The sequence below is a fragment of the Apis mellifera genome, linkage group LG3 (assembly GCF_003254395.2).
Source record: "Apis mellifera strain DH4 linkage group LG3, Amel_HAv3.1, whole genome shotgun sequence".
Lineage (NCBI taxonomy): Eukaryota > Metazoa > Arthropoda > Insecta > Hymenoptera > Apidae > Apis > Apis mellifera.
Genome location: NC_037640.1, coordinates 1,737,778 through 1,765,655, shown reverse-complemented (window position 1 = coordinate 1,765,655; position 27,878 = coordinate 1,737,778). Strand labels below are relative to the sequence as shown.

At 24.6% G+C, this 27,878-nt stretch overlaps 1 protein-coding gene across 5 annotated transcripts in view; it reads left to right on the top strand.

The window, feature by feature from the left end:
* The window catches only part of LOC411365 (beta-1,4-N-acetylgalactosaminyltransferase bre-4), a 99,904-nt gene that overhangs the window by 1,469 nt on the left and 70,557 nt on the right, over window positions 1-27,878 (top strand). For 3 of the 5 annotated variants that reach the window (XM_006557254.2, XM_016911241.2, XM_006557253.3), the window contains exon 1: window positions 18,794-19,507. The exons of the other annotated variants lie outside the window; for them this stretch is intronic. The gene's annotated coding sequence lies outside the window, so the exon portion shown is untranslated. Of the gene's footprint in view, window positions 1-18,793; window positions 19,508-27,878 lie in introns of those variants that run through there. 5 annotated transcript variants of the gene reach the window in all.

The following is a 27,878-nucleotide window of genomic DNA, read 5'->3' as shown; positions in this document are numbered from 1 at the left end:
TGACGGCTAGTTTTGTAATGAACCTGTCGTTTAAGATATATTTTATCGGAATTGATAAGTTTAGAGAATTCTAATATTATTATTAATCTAATTAAATTAATTCAAATGATTATGAGATCAAACAAATCTACATAGTTATATATGTATCCAAAAATATTTGGATACTAATAAAATTTTTAATTTCCTATTTTAATATTTAGAATGAATATATATATATATATATATATATATATATATTTTAAATAGTTTAACAGAATTTTTCTTTATTGGAAGATTTTATCTTTTTTCTTTAATGTATATTATTATTTTTTTTATGAAATTCACAATTAATTTTAATATATAAAAATAATTATATCTTTGTAAAAAATTTATGATTTTAGTTTGATGAAATAAATTTGTAACATATATATGAATACTTTTGCAAATTAAAAATTTTTTTTTTTAATTTGTAATTATAAATTATACCAAATATTTTAAGGACTAGCTACATTAAATTATCTGTATTATTGTTATATGCACAATAAAATTAATTAATAATACATATGAATAATACATGCAAATCTGAAATTCCGTGTAAATCTGCAAATTCACATTTGACAATATATTATATTTGAAATAATAGAGATTAATTAGGTGCAATGACCTAAATATACAATTGTCTCTCTTTTAATTTTCTGAGATGGAATATAATATATTATATAATATGTTAAACTCAAAGAAAAAAAGCGTTGAATGTGCAAAAAGATATGAATACATTGTAATTTCAGAGAAACAAAGATATTTTTAAAGTAATATTTACAAAAGAATGAAATTAAATTTATAATAGAAAGAAATTGAAAATTAATAATAATAAATGTAAAAATTATAGTTAATTTTTTTTTATAATTGCATTAATAGAAAATATAATTAAATCAGACTTGATTTTCAAATTATATTATTTTAAAATTAATTTTTTGAAAAATAATTTATTTTTTAAATAATTTCTTAATGAATAAATATTGAATGAAGTATTTTTTATAAAAAATAAGTAAATTATAATATTTAATTATTAATATTTGCAATTATATAATTTATTTAATATTTCATTTATTTCAAAAATTTTTGCCAAAAATGTATTATTTTTTATTTTTATTAAATTTATTATTTATTATTTTCTATTATTATTTATTATTCAATATGTATTTTAAAAGATATTTCAGGAATAAATTTTCTATAAAAGAATAAATTAATTCTTTGAAATCAATTCTTTAATTTTTTCATCTTATTCAAATTTCTTTAATTAACCAAATAACAAATAAAATTAAAATATATTAATTATAAAATAATAAATAGCATTATTTGAAATAATTATTTTTAAATTTTTATTCAAAATTTCATTTAGATTTAAATTATGAAATAGGAAAAATACTAAATGTAATTTAAATTTAATAGCTGTAGTAATGAATAAGTTTTGTCGTTACCTTTAATTAGATTTATTTTAATATTCGTATTTCCTACAAATAAAATATAGATTAATAAAATTTGTGAGATTTCGTTAATGATCTTTTACACGTTCTACATAAACAATTTATAATATCTATAAATTTAAAAAAGAAGATTTATAAAGAATCGATAAAAATCTATAAATTTAAAGAATTTATTTGCATATATCTTTTTTAAAATCAATAAGAATTTGTGTATGACTTTAATAATTGTAAACAATTACATTACCTAACGGTAAACAGCTATGATATTTCCATAATCCCAAAATGTTACGCTCAATTTTTTTTTTTTTTTTTTTAATATCCATTAAAAACCAATTTCGTATGGTCAACAATATTTATCATAGCTAAAATGCTCTTCTAAAAGTCATTCAGATCGTTTTGTATTTAATGTATAAATAAATATTAACTTCTACAGAGAATCACCAATTCTTTAGCTTTCTTTTCGTCTAGATTTTCTCGTGATATATACGGTAGTATAAAATATTGCGAATAATAGATTAACCAGCAATATAAATAACGTTTGAGAATATGAATGAATTCGCATTTATCAGGCTTTCCACATCGATGATTTTTCTTTACTTCACATGGTTATTTAAATTATTTCAAAAAAAAAAAAAAATAAAGAAAACAGTATTTTATGCGCTAATCTAGTTAGAACATAGGAATGACCTTGAGTCAACGAGTTGTTGATTTTCAAAACAAAGGAAAATTACGCAAAGAACACTTATGTCCGTCGAGTAGCGTGTTAATTGTATAACGTGATGTGAAATTAAAACATAGATTTTTTAATTCGTTCTTAAGACGATAAAAATTTTATTTGCCCGAAAAAATCGCTAAAAAGATATTGATCAAACTTTCGTAATTTGAAGCTTTAACTTGAAAATTGTTAAGAAAGTAAATTTTATTCATTCGCTTTCCTTTATTATTGAAAATCTTTGTAGATCAAAATATAAACTTAATTCGAATTATTCACCACGTATTTATATTAATTTAATTTGAATTTAGAATTATATATATAATTAACTCGATTTTTGCAAATCGAAATTTATTTCTAAGTAAACTAAGATAAATTTTGGTGCTTTTACAATTCGAAATAATTATGTGCTATAGTATTAATTATTTATTCTGTTCTTTTAATTATTACAATAATTTCATATATATATATATATATATATCGCTGAAAAAAAGAGTGATTTATAGCTTACATTGTTTTCTTTGAATTTTTATAAATAGAAGAATCAATATTTCAATGCTCCTAGCTGAATATTTAACAATATTATATTGAAAATATTATATTAACAATGGATACTGATTTTTTTTATGTATGATATTACATTGATTTATTGTTAATATATTCGAAAGACATTTTTAAAGAATTTAAAGATCAAAATAAATACATACAAAATTTGATATATAAAAATATCAATATAAATTTATTATTTTAAATGAAACTATTTTAATCTATTCTTATTATTTAATATAAATCTAAACTGATAAATAAGTCTTAATAAATAAGCTTTAAAGGAATTTTTATATCGATTATCTTTAAAATTTCTATAAAGTTTCAAATTTTTAAAGAAAAAAACGAAATTTTTTTAATTCTTCAAACTTGAAAATATCAACTGTACATATTAATTGAAATTGAATAGTTTTTTTTTCAAAATTAGATATAATAAAATTTAAATTAAAAATAAAATTATAATAAATTTAAATTAAAAATTATTGTTAAATATATTGAAAAATTTGTTATTTTTAAAAAATTATTTTAAAAAATTTAAGATGATTCATACAGAAAATTCAAGAAACATTTTATTTGTTATTTTAAAATTTACTTGTTAGATTGTTAAAAGAATGCATTTGATCATTGTAACAACATGCTCTGACAAGTTCTAATTTATTTATAATTTGGTAATTATGAAATTTTTTTATCTTTAAATGAGCTTAGAATCCTTCCAAATTTGTATAATCTAAAACTTAAGATAAATGATTCATTTAATGAAAATTTAATGACAATTCGAATTTGAATTTGTTTTTTAATTTTTTTTAAATTAAGATTTATAAAAAATTGATCATTATTTTTCTATGATTATTAAGAAAAAATAAATTATTAAAATTAATTAAATTATTAAAAAATAAATTTAATTATTAAAAAATAATTTATTAATAATAACTTTTATTATTCTCGCTTTCTAATTCATTCTCCGTGACATTTGTTCAATTGAAGACTAAAATTCTTGAAACGTGTGATTGATTCAAAATAATAATATTGTTAATTATTGATTTTTTGAGAAAAACAAGTTTGATCACATGTTCATGGATCAATTAAATATAATATAATTTTATTAACGTTATACATTCATTTTATGTGAAGAATAATTATTTTAATAAAATAAATAAGTTTAAAAAAAAATATTTTGATAAAAAATAAACAAATGAAATAAATTTTGATAATCAAACTCTTTATTAAGCTTTAATTAATAAATTTTAATCAAATAATAAAGATGGACAATAATAAAAATATATCATCATATTAAATAATATTCCTCCAATATATCTAATAAATATATTATTAATATAGATCTTTTTTCGTTCCAAAGATTTAATATTTCTTTTTGTTCCAATATCTTTATTGATGATAATTTAAAATTTTTCATTTTTCATTTATCAATTTCAAAATCATTGAACTTTAAACAAATAGAAGAAATCTTAAAGAAAGTTAATGAAGAGTGATTCGCATCAAAGATGAATTTTTTAATTTTCTAATTTTTAAAAAAGAGCAATTTTAAAGTTAAACTTGTTATTTCCCTATACATCAATAATTAAATTTGTTAAAACTTATTTTTAATTTCTTTATCTCAACTTTAATAGATTAGATAATTAATTCTCTTTTTTTCTAAATATTGAAATTAGATAATGTAAAATACAAGAAATTAAAAGTCAATTTATAAAATTTTTTTCTCACGATTTTTATATCTATTATATCTTAATGTATATTTCATTATCTAATATTTTACATATATCTCGTATGTATATATCTTATATCTCGTGGAAGATTTAATTTAGAAATATTTTCATCAAAATATTCTCAAGCTAATAATCATCATTATTCTAGAAAAATCTACATTTACAAGCGATTCGGCGAATCATTGGGCAAGATGTTAAACTTTGATTTCAGAATATATATATACACACAACTGTTCATAATAATAGATATATAGAGACGACGTATAAATAAATTTAATTATCAAAACTTATAATAATTATTCATGTGTATTAGAATATTTTTATTTCGTCTTAAGATAACATTTTTAGTTTGTCTTAATGTATTGCTTTACAACTAATTCGATCGCTTGGTAATTTTAATCGATTTTCTAGTTAATCTACTTCAAAATATTTGAAATAAAGTAAAACGATTAAACAATTCACGTGACGCATCAATCATGTGTTCATATTTGCACGATAATAACGTCATTTGTTGGGTTTAACGTAAAGTTAAAAGGGAAAAGGAGTTTGAAATTTGATAAGCGATATAAATATACTTTTCCACTCCATTAATTATTATAATCATATATTTAGTACGAATTATATAATATTGCGTAAAAATTTCGAAAAATATAATAAATAATAATATATATAATAATAAATATATCGTATTATTACATTTCACTTTTTAATTGTTAAAGTATAATTCAATCATTACTAAAAGAAAGCTGCGGTTGAAAAGAGAATGAAATACTCGATATCCCTGAGAAGATAATAATAAAAGTAGAAATATAATAAAAAATTAACCAATAAATAGTTTTTTGACTTAAGAAAGTGAAAATACAGAATAAGATTTTGAAATTTTTTGAGAAAGATCAAAAATGTAAATTCATTTATTTAGATACATTCATCCAATTTTATATATAATAGTCATTACAATATTTCTTCTATTTTTGTTATTTCTTTTTAAATAATATCAACAAAAATTTGATAGAATTTAAAAAAAAATTGTGAACAATAAGGTATAATAATTCATGTATTATTTTAACCGAAAAGAAAATTTTGTCCTTGATATCAGAGACAAATTATAACTAGTATGACATAATAATGTATTTAAATTTTTCATATGTTGAAACGCTCAAGTGATATTATCGTTCAATTCATTGCGATTATAGCTGTTTCAGAATAAACTAGTTGATATGATTATGGTAACACACTATGCTATCACAAACTTGTCTATTAATAGTCCTAGATATTGCTTACACAATGTGACTTGAGCCACAATGTGATAAAGATTATTATTCCATGTTTGTATTTGTCTTGTTATAATACACAATGCATATCAACTGAATTCAATACATTAGTAGTGAAAAATTTTTGCTAATATTCTCGAAATTAGCAACTTGATTATACCGATGATATGAACGCATATGGAGATAAACGAAAAAATATAAAATAAAATTTTACCGTTCAAATCCTTGTATTTTTTGAGCAAATCGAGATTTCACAATTGAAAAGTTTATATTATATTTCATTTTCAAATTCAATTTTCTCGAAAACTAATTTTCACATGTAGAATTACCTCTTATCGATGATGAAAAATGAAAAAATTCTTTTTCGATTTATTTTTATTTTTATTTTTTTCAAAAAATCATCCTTTTATCACGAATAACGAAATACTCTGTATATCAATAATAAAAACAAAGTAACTCAACATTTATTTTTTTAATAAATAACTAAATATATTGGAAATATTGGAATAATTACTATTGGAATAATTAATATTGGAAATATATTGGAATAAATACATTTATTCATAGGGAATTATTTTTCACTAGATCTTACATATACACTTATATACATATATTATGTTTTATATCGACATTTTATAATGTAAAATTGGCAAGATTGTAGATAACATGTATAGATTGGCAGATAACATATAAATTACATGCTTGAACACAAATTTTTTGGATCGTGGTCAACCGCGATATAAGTGAAACTGCGGATATTGATTCCGCATTCGAGGTCTCGCTATATTATATTATCAATCCACGACGGTATTGAATACGATAGTTCGAAATTGAAATACAACTAATTTTTTCCTTCTGTGCTGAAAAAACAAAAAAAAAAAAAGAAAAAATAATTCTTTGATTAATTGTATCTCACGAAAGATTAAATAGGGTATATTTAGTTTACTCGTTTAAATACTAATTATTCTTAATTATGCATGGACCGAAAGATTAAACATGTTTACGGCAAAATTGTGCGATAATTACGGTAAGAAATTCCATCCTGCTTATCGCGTTCTTCTACCTTCCATCGTTTCGCGATATTACGTTCTCATCACTTTAAACAGTCCCTGTCGTGCTACACACCTACATGGCAAAAACTTTTCACCGTTTATATCCTTTATTTCCTCTGACGCTCGTTATCTTTGTTAGAAATAGTTTCATACGTTAGACGGAAAATTACAGCGAGCAAAGGCCGATTGAATTTTTCTCATATACGATGAAATTCCATTTTGTCTGACCATATATATATATATATATATATATATATATATATATATATATATATTGGAACGGAATTTTCATGAATAAAATGAGAATATTACTTCGATTATAATTCAATACGTATAAATGAAAAAAAATAAAGATGTAATGTATTCAAAGTATTAGTTTGAAAAATGAATTAGATACATTAGATTGTTTTGAAAAATATTTTAGGATATGGAATTTTCTTGGAAATGATTTTGAAAATCACTTTGAATATTCTTTTGAACATTTAAAATTTAGAGGGAAATTCTGGATACTAGGACAGTTGTATACAACATTATATACAAATTGTATACTATATTACTACGATTAATAATAGGAAATAAATTCTCAATCAAATAAATCTATTAATATTCTTTTACTTGAAATTACTTGAAGCAAATTTCCAATATAAATTAATTAATCTCTAAAATTTTCATTAATCTCTTAACTTTCAACTTTTTACGTCTTATATCTTATCGCGTACTTTTTATCTTAACATATTAACTAAAATTAAAAAACCAATCTTTGCACATCATTTCTTCAACATTCGCCATTCTTCTCTCTATATCAATATATCCGAAAGAAATTGACCTCTCTTATTTCTCTACGTTTATATTTACATTTCTATTAAATGTTAGAGAAATACGAAGAAATTTCGCGGAAAAGTTTCAACGATTAATTCGTTTCCCTTTCGCAAGTCAAGTGTCGCGATATGAAGAGCGTTAAAAGGCAAGCGGCCACGTTTATTATAAATTGTTGTATTGGGTGGGCAGGGCGAGGAAGAACACGCGAATATAATCGCAAACAAGAAAGAGACCAGGGCACCGATGAGTTATGAAGCTCGTAGCTCGTTTATTATCGCAACGGCGGGGTTAATCACGCTCCGTCTAACGATTTCCTTGTTAAACCCTGCATTGCTGACGATGCTAGGGATTTGTGCTATTTCGTACGTTTTATAAATAAGAATAGGAAGTCGATCTCGTCTTCCTGGGTCTCAACCACCTTGGTTGAAGGAGCTCGAAAAAATTCGCGTTTACGTTTTCAGAGAAAATATTATACTGGTCGACGTTACGTCAGCAAAGTCGTTTCAACAATCTTCTACAGATAATTGTTGGATCAATTGAAAAAATTGATTTTTAAATTAGTTATAATCAGCTACTTTTTAATTAGTTATAATCAGTATAGTGGAGAATTGACACATTGTGTCATTTTAAAAATTAAAATCAAATATCTTCGTGTTTATTTTAAAGATGATAATAAGCAATCTTGAAGATAAAATTTATGCTTGATTTTTTTCTCTTGATATTTCCATCAGTTATATAAGTTTTGATTGGAAAAGATCCTTCGTATAATAATAATAATCGTTTGTACATATTTCATTCGAACGATAAATCGATGTTTCTTTCTTGCTATGACAGTTCTTCCTTGCCAAGACAGTTCTTCAATGTTTGTTTTTTTTTTTTAGATTTTTAGTTTTATATAACGATTGAGTAAACTTGTAATCCTCTCTCTTCTGATAATTGGATAAAAATATAAATATTCAAGTTTTCTCGTAAGATTAAGTGAAAAATTAATCTTGGACGGACGTAAAATATGTCTTACGGATTCTTTAGCTCGCAGTATTTGTTCAGATAATTTACTATTTTCTTATCTTCGTTGGAATAATTGAAATAATGTATAAGTGATTGGATTTCGTCAATTTCTCAACAATTTAACTTGTTCGTATATCTCATCATAATTTCTGGAAAACGAAAGAAAAGAAGAAATTTGTGTGAAAAACGTGTACTCAGAATTCGATTAATATTATTACTCATAGAAGAGATAACAGTAATAATAAGCTTCTTCCAATGAAAGAATTTCCAATGTAGCTTATCACTGCTATTGAAAATTATAATATTTTTTTCCAAAGATAATCGTACAAAGCGAATTGCGAATTCATTAGTTAAAAAAAATTTATTGTTGCAAGATTTTCGATCGTTATAACAAATGATACGAAATATAGAATTTCTTAAATAGAAAGTAAATTAATGATCTAATATACAACGTAATTTTTTTAGAAATACGTGCTTCGTTTCGGAAACTTGCACTTCCTTATATATATATATATTGTTTTAAAACAAGCCTTCTACTCGATCGATGGGAAATACGTGATCCGCATTAAAAGCCGAAACCTTCGAATTACGGCTTCGATTTACGATATATTTCAATTTATCTTTGAAAGAAAAAAGAAAGAAGTTATTGAATTTAGCTGTTTTCTTCGTTTTATTTCGAAATAAAAGCAAATATTTTGTTAAGATGCACGTAATGTTAATATATTTGTGGAATGTCTTTAGAAGATCGATATCAAAGTTGGTATGGAAAAATGTTGGGTAACTTTCTTTTTTTCTTTTTATTAAGTTAAAAGCGATTCAAGTTTACGTTAGAGCGAGACAGGAATAGAGCTCTCGTCACTCTGACTCGTTTCTCTCTTCTTATAAAAAAAAAAAAGTAGAAAAATAAAAAGAACTTTTTCCTGCAAAGGAACAAGCTAAAAGTTACGTCGTTAAAATATATTTTGATGAAAATGTGCCACATTTTTATCGTATTATTATTATTATATTCAAACATCATTGCTTACACATCGCAGGATAATTAAATTAATATTGTATATATATGTTAATTTAACCTTAAACTTCATCTATGAAATGTCGATAAAAACAAACAGGAATACCGTGAGATTAATTATCAAGATTTGTTAATTAAGCGATGAGTAATTTAAATTCGCGTTAGATGAAGCGAGAGAAGGAACGGAGGGCGGCGAGTAGTGTGACAAGGACAAGAAGGGATTTCCTTGTTTCGATCGAGCGTTAAATTGAATTCGTTAACGATTTAATTTAATAACAAAGTTTAAGCTTTAAGCTCGAAATTTTTTTTTTTTATTTAGAAAACAAAATTGTTGATGACCTTTGTAAAATGCCGTCCACGAATACATTAACGTGTTATTATATATTTATTGCACCACCGTGTAATACTTCCGTGTGCAAATTGCTCTTGCGTAAAGAGATAAAGGATAAAACGAAGGATAGAAAGGAACTTGGCATTAACATTCGATATCGGTTGGAAGCGAGGTTTGACACGTATAAATCGGGAGGGCGGAAGGTATACGCGGAGAAGCAATTTCAAGAGTGCTGTCATAACGACTTGTCATAAATAAACGTATCGATTGGTCTTTGAGCTATTTTATTCGTATCGTGAATGCTTCGATGGAAAACAATTCCAAGGAAAATGTTGCGCAAGAGGCTTTTTCAAATATGAAATATCTCTCGATATTTCAATTTCTCGCTTCTTTTTTTTTTTTTTCCTTCGAAGAATACGTTTGTTTCCCTTTTTTACAAAATGATAATTTAGAACACGAAACGAAGACACTTTATTTATTTATTTATTTTTTAAATTTACCTCCAATTAATTGAATTTACGATGAATGATGAACGATAATTCCTGTGTTTTTCATTTATTGTCAGATCATCCAATGAATAATTAGACTCAACTGTAAAATTTTTTTTGTAAATAAAAACAGATATGTTCCATAATATAAATAATTAGAAGAATTGCATTATTTTTTTTTCTCCCCTGCATTTGATCAGAAAATATGACGAGTAAAAAAAAGTAGTTTGTTTATGCTTTCTTGAGAGTCATTTGTTTATCATAAACCGCGTTATTCGTTTTATTTTCCAACTACGAAAATGCAGTTGCCATTATTTAATTGCATTTTGTTAAAAAAAAAAGTTCGAGACAACAAATGATTCTTCCGCGGCAACTGTGAAACTGTGTGCAACCTAAAATATTACTCATAGGATGACCCGACACACGCACACGCTCCTACACACGCGTGTACAGTGAAATATGGACTGGGAGGAAACAGCGTAACAGCTATGCACAACTATCCAGTCTCTAACAAGGCATTCCTATGTTGTTGCGCCTCTTTTCAAACTCCCTCGAAAACGTAATTGCATTTCTTCCATGCACGCGATAAACCGTTGCAAGTTCAATTGCAAGGTAAGAAGAATATCATTGCGGTGTAACGGGCTGTACATAATGCATGGAATTTCTCATTAAGCTCTTTTAAACTTATTCGAAACTATTTAAATTTAAAAACGCAGGTCGCAATTCTTTTTTACCGATTGTTTTTGATTTCGAATAGCGTTTCTTTTTTTTTTCTTCTTCTTCTTGCTGGATTAACTAATTGCGAGAGTTGGATTAACTCTTGCGGGTTAATCGGATGGCCGGCTCATTTCCACCGTCTTTAGCGGTTGTCGATAATGAAAATTAGATAAGTTTGAATTTATCGATATGGCTCACTTTTGACTCTCAACTCCACTCACGGAGGAGTTAAATAATACGTTCCAGGTAATTTCTGTCTCCGTTAAAGCTATTACTAAAGTGATAAGTAATGCTCCCTTGATCTCGATTAACTTGTGAATAAGCGAGGATTAATCTTGAAACGCTTAAGATTTTGGGAAGGTTATTTAAAACCGATTTAAGGAACGGTCATTTCACAGGGAAAAAATGTTAAAAATTTTAAGATATTTAAGTGTTTGTTTATGAAGAAATATAATTCAGGTAGAATATTTCATTATTCGAACACTTATTCTTTGAATCTAATATTCGAATTAATCTATCGTTTTATTATTCGAATTGACAATATTCATATGTTACATTCAATGTATATAATAATCGAAATGCAAATGTGTATTTAACTATTAAATTGGAAATATTTAAGAAATTAAAAAAACAGAAAGATAAAATTAAAAATTATCTATAAAATGCATATTTCTTTATATATTATAAAATTCCTAGAGATCCCTAGGATTTCTTGTCCCGATTTTATTATAAATAAGCGTATTATTTTTCCTCAAAATATGGAATAATTTGAGAAGTCTGTGTTTCATCTAAAAATTCTTTTATTCAAATGGATAATAGAGGTTCTACTGTATTGAAAAATATTAAAATGAATATAATTAATGTTATAAATCATGAGTGTAAACAATATAGTATAATAAAATAAATATTGATTTATATAGAATTTGAAATTATTTTATTCCAGATCAGCAAGCAATTTTATTTATACATCATATCTTAAATATTGATTTAGAAAAAGATATATATACATGTATATAATTTATCTGTTTCACTAAATTGAATTATTATTTAAATCATTAAATATTTAAATATTTCAAAAATTTCATAAATTTTTTGCATAGTTTTTTTCTAAAGTTCTTTTCTTGAAAGCATTTTTAATTTTCATACTTTTTTAAATTCTTCTTTTTATTTTTTTTTTTATCATTTTGCTATTATATCTTTTGATAACTTGACATAATTTATTTATAGTAATTATTAATTTTTACAAGTTAGAAATGAAAGTTGATGAATTAATTTTTCTTTTTACAAGTAAGAAAAATTCCATCAATTCTAAACAAAAAATTTATCAGATTTTCTTTTTTTATTTGAAAAAAAATGTTAATGCCCAAATTCCACCTATATAAACAATTTTCTCCCTTTATTTCTTTCTATTCTTTAATAAAATAAAACTTTCCTAATTTTAAATAGAAATTCAGAAGATTTTATCTCTTAAACTTAAACTTCTAACTTCTAGATGAAAGCTAAAAATTACAATTCTTTTTTCTCATAAACGAAGAAAAAGTTCTGTTTATAGAGGGTTCTCGTTCATTTTTAACCCTTTCCAAAGTATAATATAGTCCAAAAGCAAAAGAAAACACTTGTAAGTTTTTCTTTCTTATACTTGGAAAAATATTAACATGTCCCTTTTCAAACTCTTTAATAAATCTGTTTCTAATCATAATAATAAAATTAAAATTTTACCTTATTGAGATTCAAATTTTAGAAAGATTATGTTTGTAAGAAAAGGAATAAAGGGATTATTTCAATACTATTCTTATCCGAAAAAAAGTATAGGGTGTAAATTGGCCGTGTTCCAAGATACCTCGTCAGCAATCCGTAGTTTAAGGGATCTCAAAAGAGCATAGAAGCCAAGTAGGACTATATATTTTCCTTATCTCAATTTTTGCACATAAAGCTCCAATGGCAGCTATCTTCTGCACCCTTTCCAGCATCCATAGGTCGATGGTTGAATTTAAAGGTCACGTATTACACGGATCAATGAAATGTTTTACACGAGGGAAGATTTTGTGACGATCGATGGCAGCCTTTGTTTCGATTCAAAGCTAATGCATCGTACCAGATCTACGTTAAATGTAGAGTAATCTGGGAATAGTTAGTAATCCTTTGATTTTCAGATCAGAAATTATGTAAGAATTGTTACAAATTAAATTCGGATTTTAGAGGAAAATGTATGCTTATTTACATGAAATGGTATCCAGTAATATTAATAAAAAATGTTACAACTTTCTTGATCCTGAATTTGATACAAATAAATTTGATCGTAACACATTTTTGATGTTTAATTTTTTAACATTAAAAATGTCTATTGAAAATTATTTTGTTTGTATAGAAGAAGGTTAAAAAAGTAATTAAAAATTATAAGAGATTAAGAATTAAGAATAATCATAATTATGACAAATATATCATTTCTTGATTCATTTATCATATCAATTATCATCAATTAATCATAATCAATTAAATTGCAATCAATTAGCTATTTTTTTATTTGAGATAAGAAAGATTTAATAATATTCTTTATCAAATTTTTTCTTTTGATTAAAAGATTATAAATAATGTTATCCTGATAATCATAATCAATTGTAAATTTTAATTAATGAAGAAACTATTAAATAGTTATCAATTATTTAAGAAAAAAAAAGAAGATTAGATTAAAGAATAGAAAAAGTAATTATTCTCTGCTAGCATTTCTATTATAATTTCAAATCAGTAAGAAAGAATTAGATTAGATTATCAAGAAATTATTTTGTTCACTATTACCTCCAATATTGTTCAATTAGCTTAACTTAAATTTCTTCATAATATTCAAGTTATTTGTATTAAAATAAATATTATACATTCTTTGCTTTTGTAATCCTATTCACATGAATCTTGGACGACTTATTATCTATTGCATGCTTGGAGATATTTATAACAAGTTGCTATCATCCCCCGATCCATCCTATCTATCGCCTCGGCAACGAGAAACAATAATTTCGGACGATGCACTCAAACGGGATGATAAATTATTCGAGTCCCGTTGGAAGTAATATAGATACTCGATACATTTTGGCTGGTAACAGTGGCATATCGTGTTACTATAGTACAGTTAACTGGTTAAACATCCTGCAAACTGCAAGCTGTTTACTGATAACGGAATATTCTATGAAACCACTTAAACTCGTTTAAGAAATTATTGGAGGAACGAAGACACGGTACGTTAATCAATTACATTGATCGTGTGCATATATATATATATATATATACACATTTTATACGAAACAGATGGAATCTATTTTAAAATTTGAAAATAATAAAAGTAATTCCTTATAAACCTATTTAAGGTGTAATTAATATCGTGTCTTGCTTACTCTTATTTAATTATTTTTACAAAAGATGTTCAAAATGATTATTTTGAATTTCAAGAGAACACTGTAGATTGAAATATAAATCCAATTATATGTTTAAAAATTGCTTAGTTTTCTAAAATTTATAATGCTTGTTATTACATGCATAGATCATATATAAATTCAAATTATAAACTGTTTTTTCTCTGCTTGCAATGTTCCAGTCTGTTCATATTCAAAATTCATTGTATACATCATAGACAAGAATATGAATAGCATAAAGTTCATTTTGAAATATCATTTTGAAGGAGTCAGATCAATCCTTATTTCCAATATTTAATAACCTTTCAATATTTTCTTAAATAAATACATATTGTATTGTACATCTAAAATAAAGTATATATACAGTGTTCAGATTTCGTCGTGAAAGATATTCCAAAAGTTATAAAATCAAAACACGAAAGGAATTATTCCACGTATTTAACTCATGAAAAACTTTTATCAAAATCGAATCCTTATATATCCCCATACGCACAAGCCTTATTTCCATTGTTTACGAACGCGTACAATCGATATTTTCGAAGCGGGTCCCACATATTTTACACCCTGTACACGGAGAGGCCATTAGAGAGAAAAGTTGGGTGGAAATTCCGGATAATGTTAAGCGGAAGTAACCGTGGTGCCAACAGCTTGATTCAAAGTGGCGGATGCCAGATTCTATTGTCTTCTTCCAGAAAGATGAAGGCCATCCTCTCATGCATCTCACGCCTGCGGCAAGAAGCCCTCCCTATCCTCTCCTTCTCATACTTAACACCCCGGTCATGCATAATACAACGTGTGCGCACACGTCTGAGGAAGACAAGGGCACCGGACGCGAACTAGCGTACACACGTTGACATTACCGTGAGAACATCGAGATTCGTGCGAAACGCCGCTCGCTGTGCGCGCCGTGGATAAATATAAACGTTTAGCTATTTTAATTGGGCTAGAAATATGATTTTGCGGGGGGACGAGGAGGGGGGGAAAAAACGAGCCTCTGGGAAAAATTGGCCAACTTCCTTTTCAATCCGAACGATTCCAATCTACGCGATGCATTTATCTTTACCTAGACGATTTCAAAGTTTGTTAACAGGGAGGGCGATTCTCCACTCTTAATTAATCGAAGAATACCGGAGGGAAATGTTGTTGCACCTGTTCCATGCATATATCGTTTCAGTTTTTATTCGAGAATTTATCTTCTAAAATCCTTTCGTTTCTTACTCTTTTTAAGGAAATTATGAGATAGAAGATACTCATCGTGAGATTTTGATACTTGTTGTAACAGAATTGCGGAGGAAAGGAAAATTATCGAAGAATAGAAAAGGAATGTTGATGTTCTTTCGTTCAATTTTTCTCTAACTTTTAGAATTTTTATAATTGTTTTGTATTACTAAAAAATAATAAAAATACAAACGAGTGTGAATAATTTATCTTGCGGTTCCAATGTTTGTTAACAGGGTTATAGAGAAAAGTGTTCTTTACACGAGAGATCTTCGTCCTCTTGCAAAGGTGACTTTAGTTACACAAGAGAATGCATATTCGATATGTAGTTAGATTGTTTATACAAGAATGATTCTTTTTTCTTTTCTCTCTCTCTCTTTTCAGAATTTTTGTGACAGTTTTACGTTACTTCTGTAAACGTACAAATAGATATAAATATTTGATAGGTATACATAGACTGAGTAGCCCGTATGTTTGATAGTTGGTTTCAAGGAAACATTTTTGCAAAGTAATGTGAAGATAGTGCACTGGTGGCTGATATAACTTTTAATTTTGTATTTATTTTCTATGCCTGGAGAAGTTTATATTCAATTTTATTTGAAAATTTGTCGCATCAATTGTTACTTGCAAATTGAAAGAAATAATCTGTTGAATTTTTGCGGTCGAGATCAGCGGCAAATTTTTATGAAAAAACGAAATAAATGTATCGTAAATTTTTGTGTACATATCTTTTTGCATATTTTGTACAAATTTTTTTTACATATAATATTCTTTATATAAATATATGTTATATATAATGTGTTTAAAAATTGACGATATATTTATTATTATAAATAAATTTGTTAAATTTTATATATTTAATATAAATCATGTATTATGATATAAAAAATTGAATTTATTAAAAATTCTATATATTGTTTTATTTTTTCGTCTTTAGAATGCAAATGGCAGTAAATCTTTCGCGGACTACTAAATTAATTTTTTTGTATTTCGAAAACGAGGATGAAAAATACTGGAAGATTTTTTATACATCTACAATTTTAATAAGTCATATACTATAGAATTCAAGGTTTCATAAAGATACACTTGTTTATGGCAAACTTGTAAGAAATATAAATGATAATTCTGAAGGATGAACAATAATTTCTTTAAATTTCTTCCAGTTTATTTGTTTTAAAAGTAATCAATTAAAAACATATTTTAGAAATAATTTCTCTATTAATTATATCAAATATATATTACATTAAGAGAATACTACGTAAAAAGAAAATAAATGAGAAAGTTAATAAAAGTTATTGTAAACAGTTTCAGGATTAATTAATAATTTATACATAATATTTTGTACATAAATATTGACCTTATTTTAAAACAACGTTTAAATTTTTATATTATGTGTATTCATTTTGAAGTTTTCCATTATTTTTGTCATAAATAATTGTATTTTCATGAAATGTTAAATGAAATCTGTAAAATGATATCTTATTAACATTTCAGATGCTTGAAGAAACATGAATCTCTCTATTTTTAACCATCTTTCTTTACTTATACTAAAAAAAGTCTTGTATATTTTAACATTATAATTAAGATAAATAAATATTATAATAAAAAGATTGATATCTTTCAAATGTATGATAATGTAATGTGTATATATATTATGTATTGTATATTCTATATAATATTTTTTATAAATGCAATTCAAAATTCTGTAAATTTTTAAAAAATGGATTATTATGGATATTATGTTTTGAATTAATAATTAAAAATTTATATATAATGATAAAAACTTTTTGTTTGTATTAAAAATAATAGATTTCTTTCCTAATATTTGTCATATGTTTAACATAATTTTAGCTATGTTACTCTGTTTCTCAAAGCTTCTATGACAATGTTGTACGCGTGTAGGCCAATAGGCCAGTAGTCGATAGGCCGCGGATATTTAATTCAACCGGATATCCTATGCTGATCTTGATCGAGTTTTGCTTTTAGAGCAAGTTTGAACTTTTATACGTTTCGCTTTCTCATTTAAATATCGTACAGGAAATGCAATGAAATTCACCAGACCGAAGATATCACGTGTCTCACGGTATTGTGCGTTTGCACGAACATTAATGTCCATGCAAAAATGTTTTGAGTATCGATATCCATTATTCATCCAACCTTTCGATCTGTTTTGCAAAATATTTCAGATACAGAATACCAAATCTTTTTCAAAATGAATGTTTTCATTGCTTACTAACGCTCGATTAAATAAATTGCCATAAACGTAGAATAATAGAAGATAATAGAAGAAAGTAGAAAAGGTGAAATGTAAAAGATATTTTTCTGATAATAAGTATTCATAAAACAAAAAAAATTTAAACAGCAAAAAATAAAATTTTTATAAAGAAGTCAATAAAATTAAGAGTTGATAAATTAATTTTAATAATAATTTGATTTCTTATAAACATATATTAAAAGAATATTATTAAAATTATATAAAAATTTGTTGTACCTATATTACATATCACGTTAGATGAGTTACATGTTATTTTTAATAATAAAATTTTAATTTTCTTCATAATATCAATTAATGTAAATAAATATTAATTAATACTTAGCATAACTTATTTTAGGAAAATAAATAAGATACACATTTCTAAATTAATAACGAATATAAAACAATAATTAATGAACAACTCTTTACGAACCTCAACACAAAATAATTAAAAAAATCATTCGAAATCTTGCAAATCTTCATCAAACGTTTGTTAAATACCCATTTATTCTTTCATTTTTCCATATATATCTATTATCTCGTGAAAACAATTCATTTGACATGTTACGTATAAATAAGAATTAATAGGTATTCGGTAACGTTGCGTGAAATTCCATTTGTCAGAATCGTTGCTCAATTTCTTGCAGGTCTGGGGGATTTTATCAATGCACCCGAACCGCCTAATTAAATAGCGCATTAATTCGTCGACTTCGCGAACAGGCACGAGTGCTCCCGATCTAGGGAGTCCTCCGGCCAATCACGCCTGCCGTCATTGACTCGGCCGCCGCGCTTTAGGTCGAGTCGGCGTCGTCTCTCGGCCGGTCACCTCGCTAGTCTTTCCCGAGACACCGCGTGCGCAGTGTCGCTCTCTGCGCTCTTGTTTTCCTCGCAACGCGGAGCGAACGAACATTGTTATTTTGTTGTTCGGTGCAACAAACGACGGAGAGAAGAAGGCGAATACTTACGCCTTACGAGAAAAAGAAAAAAGTATAATAAATAATAATACAGACAGAAGAGACAGAATTAAGGAAAATTAAGTATGTAGTAACAATGTGAGTTAGGAATGAAGTGAACGGTAACGAAACGGTGAATGTCGAGTAAGTGGTGACGAGATCTCGCGGACAGGGGGAGGGCCAGTGTGGTACACGAAAACCGGTTGCGTTGAGAAGGTCAGTTCTCCGGATCCGGTGTCAAGAAACGCGCGAATTGAACGTTTGCGCCTGATCGATTCGATTATTTTGATTCGTTTCATTTACGAAAAGTGAAATCTTCGATTGCACGCATCCTCGTTCGACGACATATAAATCTCGTTCGAGGCGCCAAAGGCCAAGGTTGTTTCGCTCTGTGAGCTCTCTGGCAGGGAGATAGAGACGGAGAAAGAGAAAGGAGAGAAGAGGAAAGTATCTAGCACGTGGGCGAGCACGGAAGAGCAACCGGCCTCTGCGCGTCGTCGTTGACACAAAGAGTAGAGGGAAAGTGGGAAAGGTAAGTGTTATGTAACATTGAATGCGAGAATGCCGATTCAAGGGGAACTGGCATTACATCTACTTGTTTTTTTTTTTTTTTTTTTCCCCTTTACGACACGTGAAATAGTCAAATCGATTCTGCCATCCATTGTTTCTGTTAGGATAGTATTTTTCTTCTTTCTCTCTTTTTCCGCCTTTTTCGATTATCGTTTAAACATTCGTTTCGCTTTTATCAGATAACAATGAAATTTCTTTAATGGTTTTCTTTAATGGTAAAAAAAAAAATATATAATGATATAATAAAAATTGATTTATAAAATCTGTAATTATGTTGATCTACAGTCAAGGTATAAAAGATTGTTAATATTAGAAATTGAATTATAGAGAATTAGAATTATGTATTTCTATATATATTCAATTATTATTCTGTATATTAATTATTATATTCAATTGTGATAAATTTAAAATGTTTTTATTTGAGATTGAGTTGAAAATTTCTTATTTTTTCCTTATTCTTATATTTTACATTATTAATAATTAATCTCTTGTTATATCTGAATCATTTCAAGAATCAAAGATAAAAAAAAGAATTTTCATTTTTTAAAATCACAATTTTTATAAAATCATATCTTTTTTTTTTAGATTTCTTGCATCTCTCTTTTCTGATATAAAAAAAAGACAAAAAATATTCTTGAATGCATATTTTAAAACAAACATTTTTGACAAAAATTAGATTCTATTTTATTAACGATTTTAGAATAAAGATATCAAAATTGTTTCTGATTGTTTTTTAGAGAATCAGAGGCCATTAACTTTCTGCTTAGTTTCAAAATCTGCATAAAATTGCATATGTATATGTTCTTATATATACATATTTTTAGAATTTAATAAATGTAAAAAAATTAATTAGAAAATTAGTGTGATTAGAAAAAATATATGTCAAAAAAATTTATACATATGTATGAATTCAAAAAAAAATTTTTGTATGAAATTGTGTAAATATAATATAATATTGAATATATATAATAATACAATATTTATGAATGTGAATATCGAATAATATTTTGACTTTGAAATTCTTCAAAATAATAAAATCTGCATATAATATTTATATTATTAGTTTAATTAGTATAATAGTTATTGAAATTTAAATAAAATAATACTGAAATTTGCCAAAAAAATAAAAATTGAAATTACATTATTCGAAAATTGTTTATTGTAATGTTGTGCATCGTTAGAAAGTGAAATATTTTTTTTCCTGCAGTACGAAAAAAATACATTACGAAACTGTTATGTACGATTAATTAAAAAATATATATTCTCTTCACCTCGCTGTATAAACAGTTTGTTTCGAAGAAAAGTGGTATGAAAGCTTGGTATGAAAAGAAATATGTAATACGTATAATTAATATATTGTTATTTTATTTTTTTTTTTATAAAATATGAAAAAGTTTAGTTTTAAATTTTTTAATTATAATGAATAATATAGGAAGCTATAATTATAAGTAATAATAAGTGCTGAAACTATTAAAGTAAATGGGTTTAAAAAGTAAGATAATAATTGAACAACAAATATATTTAAACGTATGCCATTTGTACTTATGAATCGACTATTCATTTTTTTTTTGGATAAGATTTTATTTTAAGAATTTGTTAAAAATTAAAAATTGTTATATATTATTTTAATATCGCATATCTGAAAATTATTAATTTTTAGATCTTCAGATAAATTTTTATTTAGTTTTTTTTTATACTTGTTCTTTCAATTGCAAGATCAAATGTTATTGTAATTAAAAAATATAAAATGATATCCATAAAAAATAAAATAACAAAAGATTAATTATTAGATTTTATGCTCTCTTTATTTCATGTAATTTTTTTTTTTGAAATGTTATTTTACATAACAAACAATTTATAAATAATTAAAATGATAGTATTAGAAAAATTATCGGATAAATTTTAAGCATTTAAATATAAATTACTTTTTGATGTTTAAAGATTAATGTCTTAAATTTTGAAATTTAATATTAAATTAGAATTATTTAATTATTTCAAATAATAGCGAAATAATAAATAATTAAAAATATTCGAATTATTTATTTATGGAACAATTATTTTATTTTAATTCTATCATGATTCTTTATCTAGCAGATAGTAAACTTTTAATTAATATACAATATGAATAAAATAATACTATTTGCTATAATTATAGCTTTAATATGAAATAAATAATAACAAATATTTCAAAATTTTATAAAAACGTGCATTAAACTCGATTTTTCCGTAATTCGTCAATGAAATGCATGATCAAATATGAAGGTCACATAACTGTGGATTTACATATTTTATTATGTTTATATATTTAAAAAAAAGAAAAAAATGCAACTACATAAATTGAATAAAGATTCAAATATATTTTTTGGAAAAAATTCAAATATCTAAAATCCTGATTACGAATACTTCGTAATTATTCATATATTTGATTATTCTAGCCTTAACTTAATAATAATTAATTTATTCTATGATATTTGTTAAAGACGAAAAAAAATTTAATCAAACTCACAATCATTTTTACAGCAAATTTAATCTTTTCTTTTTAAATTTGAACCAAAATCGAAAAATAATAAAATTGACGAAAAGAAAGAAGAACGTAAATTGGAATAAATTATATCGGAATAACTTGAATAACTGATCATAAGATTGTCATTGATTTGTTGCATTAATACAGTACGTGACAGTCAGTCGAAATGTCATAAATTGCAACGCCCCCCAGAAATGTCACGATATCGTAATATACGTGATAATTTATCATCGAGTGAAAAGAGCACTTACGTTAGAAATTGTTATTCATCAGAAATTTCAATAAAAAAGTTTCCTAAACGTGTTAAAAAGACAATTGATTAATTAATAAATACGTTGAAAAATTTGTTAACGTGTTTGATGTGTTAACACTGAGTAACATAGGAATTTGTTCGAAACTTTATAATAATTTGTCAAAATTATCGATATTACAATTTTAATATTACGTATCTGAAAAATGAAATTTCACAAGATAGTAGAAATTGACTGTTTTTGTTCTTTGTGTTAAATAATTTTATATAAGTGCGAATTCATTTTTTCGTGATATATTTACTGTAGAATTGCGAAACTTTATAGTCTGGAAACTTTCGAAACTCTTGAAATTTAAAAACTTGAAATGCTTGTTTTCTTTTCTCCTCTAAAAGGTGTCTATTTTATATCAAGAGCTAAAATTTTAACGGAATTAAATTTCTGAAAGTTTTCAAACACATTTAGCCATTTTTTCGATTTGCAAAAAATTAACACTTTTATCTTTCATTTTTTTTTCTTCATATATAAAGTTAAATGAAAGTTGATAAATTACTTGCGTAAATTATTAATTATTCAGAAGAATTTTGAATTATAAAAGTAACAAAAATTATCGAAAATTTGAAATTTTTTTAATTTCCAAGCATTTTGAGTATTAATATTTAATACACTATTAAGAATTATTATATTAAGAATTTAACGTATATTGTTCCAGTTAATTATAAAATTGAATATGGAAATAATTTTTTTTTATCTTTCATATTAAAATTACTTTAATCTTAAGCAGATGTAGAAATACTCAAAAATTTAAATTTGCTCAAAAATATTGATATATGATATTAAAATGCAAATATGCTTTTAGATATGGAAGTTTGATAATGGCATAAGTTAAATGGAAATTATTTTTTAAAAAGTTCATATATAAAGATTGATATTTAAGAAAAGAATATAAATTTCTTCTTGCTTTTATATTCTCCAATTTTGATATTGTATTTTTTAGTATTCTTGATAATTTACATTAATATTACTTAAAATAATATGAAATTACAGCATAGTTCCATTTTCTATCAATTATATTATTATGATGTTCCATATATTTTTCATTTATATTGAATTGAAAGGACATTATTAGTCGATATTAATTGATTTGTGATTTCTGTACGAAAATTTTTAAAGAATCTTAATCATCGTTTAAAATCTAGCATTTTTCTTGTTCCTTGAATGAAATATTCAATCGAATCTCGAAACGTATATCCTTGGCCCACGATTACGTCGTGAACGACGAAGAATATTCTCAAGATCCATGTTCATTCATCGTGATGACCAAATTGCGTATTGTGTCGGTTTATTAACGCTGAATAAGTAAATTATCAACACGTGAACAAGTTTCCTTCGTATATTCAGTGACGCACGAATCTCGAGCAGAAAGTGTAGTTAAATCGATCACGAAATTCAATTGGTTCAAAGCATATACACGTAGTATATATATATATATATTATAACATTCATTATTTCTAATCAAAAGTTAATTTTTTAAATTTCGTATCGATCTTCTTTCTCATCCTATTCCTTTATCATCAATTCTATCCAAATGAAATCACTCGGTGATTCGAAATTGTTATAAAGAAATTTATATAATCTGGTAATTCTGATTCGAGTGCAAATGCGAGTAAATTATGAGTTATATATTTTTTTATATTACTTGAAATCAAATTCTAAAGTTGAACACAATTTTTATCTAGAGATTTTTTTTTTTTAAATAACAGAGGTGTTAAATTGATAGAGAACTAAAAATTAAATATTTTTTGCACGAAAAATTTTATTCCATCTCGCGTTATTACAAAGTTATATTTAAAGAAGGAGAAAGAAATTCGAAAGCGTTGATTTTTATCACTTAAAATAACGTCCCCTTGAAAGAAATTATTCTAAATATAATCATTCTTTTACGTATTTGTATCATTTTATAATCGAATATTAAAAAATTATCATTGTTCTAGTTTTATATTACACTTGCATTCGCAAGATAAATAAGTAATTGATAATTTTACACGACTTAGATTCGATTGAATGAACGTCGAATCAACGATTATATCGATGAATGTATTTAACTGTATGTATGAATTGAGACGAAGTTAAAAAAAAAAGAAATAGCAATACAAAATTTATTTATGTTATTATCATTTTTGATAGTATAAATGTCAAGTTTAATTACTTTTTTCGATTTTCTTATTACTTTATCATAAATATTTAAATTTATTCATTTGCTTCTTATTTGCTCATTCTTTTTTCATTGATACGCTAGATAAAATGTATTTACAATTTTTTTTAAATGGAATTCTACGATTTTTTTTTTACATAAATTGATTTTCTATATAATTTATATATTTATAAAAGTATATATTTAATTTTTTTGTTGAAAATTTATTTATTCCATTTATAATTATTTGAAACTCTATTAATGATGAGTGAATATATGTAAATATACAATTTTGTATTATATTGTGTATATCAATCATATTTATATTGTAATAATATTGTAATAATATGTTAATTATTTGAACTTGACTGAAGAACAAATTCTTTTGGATAATAAAATGTTCAACAAATCATGGAGCAAATAAAAATTAAATTATTTTCAAATATTGTATTTACAATTTCATAGTGTTCATATTATTGCACACTTTACGTTATTAGAACAGAATAAGAAGCAATGAAGGAAATAAATTGATACGTTTCTTACGAAATGAAACGATTATAGAATAGTAATACAATATTTTATTTGCAATTTTATTAAATCTTTGATATATTATAATTTTTAGAATAAAAATCTTTAGCGAATATAAAAATATTTACATTATTAATATGTTTAAATTTTCTATTTTATTGATTAACTTGTTATTAGAAATTGTATTTCTTAATATTCTTTATATTAATAAGTATATTTTACAATTAATTATAAAATACATCTGTAGAATGTTGTTCCTGAATATACTATTCAATGATATACTATTTGAAAATTATTAAAAGTTATAAAGTATTTTTTTATAATCAACAATATTTTTACATATTCATTAGATTGAGTAACATTGATATAATATATTTATTAGGAATAAATTATTCAAATAAATTCTAGGAAAATAGAATAGATAAAAAGTAAATAAATATTGAAAATTTTGTAACAATATAAATTTGCATTTATTCAATTAATAATAATCATAATTTGTAATAATTTTTAAACTTCAGACTTATTATGACTCTATTACTCTACTAATTTATCATCTTTTATTATAGTTTATTTTTTTACAAGTTAAAGAAATAAAATTATATTTATTATTGGCTAATCACGGACGTGAATTTGAAGAAATTTCTTGAAATTTAAAATTTGATAATATTTTATAGTTCATAATAAAATAAGTAAATACAAACAGTATGAAGTGAAAAAAGAAAATGAAGAATTATCGATTAACTGCTGCTTCACAAATTGAGGTCGAAATATGTATGTCATTAAGGATGATATTTTGAGCGATTTTTATTTTTATGCATCTAATGGCCTTAATTTTTGAGTTATACGTTTTTAATTATGCTATGTATTAGACATACGATCTTGAAAACAAGCAAAATCCCATACAAGATAATTTTAATTGACACTTATTGAAATAAAATATATTTTAATATATCTCAATATTGTCAAAGAAGAAAGACAAAAAAATTAAAAAGGAAAGAAAGATAGAGAGAGAAAGAGAAATTTAACTCTACTATTTAAAAAAATAATGATACATACAATATTTGATCTAAATCATAAAAGAAGCAATTAATGTATAAATTCATTAAAAGGAAGAAAAAAAAAATAAATATTTTGCTTTGAAAATTTGGATTTTAGAATTTCTAAAGTTTCTGATTCTGGTTCTGATTAAAAGAATCTAAAAATGTCAATTTAAAAAAAAAATTATTATTATTATAACAAGTACAAAAAAATTAATATAAAATTTTATTCTACATATTATTTTAATTTCTTTTTTCATGTTCTGCATTAAATCTAAAAAATTATTAACATTTTATAAATATTGTTCTTTTTTTTTTGACGATTATATATATTTATTTACATTTCAATATTTCCTAAAATATAAAAAATCTTTTATTACGTAAGAATTTGAAATAATAAATAATTAAACATAATTCATCGTATCTTTGCGAACAAATGCGCAAAAGGAAATATTCAACTCATTACATATTCAAAATGAAACGGTTGAATACTGTTTGACGATATACAATTGAATATAATATCGATAACAAATTCATGCATATACAAGATTTTAATATATTCCTGGGACATTTGAAGGATTGATTCTCTAAAACAAAAAATAAACATAAAAGTTCATTTATTTATTATTTATTATTAAATTAATAAATAATTAAAATCGAATCGAAATCATTCTATCTTTGTTATACCGTCCTTGTACACTTCTTGTCTCATTTCATCGCAAACTTAAATTACCTTTATAATTTAATAGATAAGCATCAATTTTTGTATTTATTTTGAACTTTAGAATCTATCTTCCAATCATATTCCATGATTATATTATTACTTTGTATATACAAGTTATTAATGCAACAACTTCATTGAGAATTAAATAAATTCATATTTAGAATAATTAATCTAGAGATCAATTTCATTCCATTTCTGCGATATTCTCACATCTAAAATGAACTACTAGCATTGCAAATACATATGTACATTATATTTCCATTTGCTTGTGTTATACTTGTGTTCGTTTAAATGTTTTGAAATTGTCGCGTCCTTTTTCTTCGAGGACACGAGTTCATTCGAGAACGAGTTTCCATTTACGTACTTCTTTAACCGTTCTTTTTTTCCATCTTTCCTTCTATGTTTCTTTTTTTATTCTCAATTATAAAAAGTAGATTAGTTCCACGATACGACAGTTTTTTCTATTTTTTCTGCGTGATTCTCTTTAATTAATTTGTAATTCAAGAAAGAATATTGAAAAATTCAAATTTCTTTCAATTACTAATAAATTTGCAATTTTTAATTTTATTAAAACTAATTTTCATTTTAATTTTAATTTTGCTCTACAGAATATAAAATCATTTAGAATTTATTATATTAATAATTTGAGATCATTAGAGAAGCGAATTTAAAATTTGAACAATAACACTGAATATAAATTGAAATCAATTTTATTATAAAACAACAAATTGTATACTATAATGTTTTAGAAGAAAGAGATTTATTATAAATAAATCAATAAATATCACGTGCTTTATCTCAGTCATTCACTTTTATGTCTGAGGACTTTGCGACCTCCTAAGGGTTCATGGATCAAAGATTAAGAGCAGTTGATTTATTACATATTTGCAAGAAGTCAAAAAAATCCGAAATTGTTAAAGATATCTTGAGAAGAAACTTGAGTGCAAATTGAGGGATTCAGCACAAGAGGAAATTGTGTTACAGAAACAAAATTTGTCTTAAGAATAATAGTAATTCCTATTATGGATGTAATTTTCATTATTACTTTCTCAAGGAAAACAAGTTTCTTGTAATATGT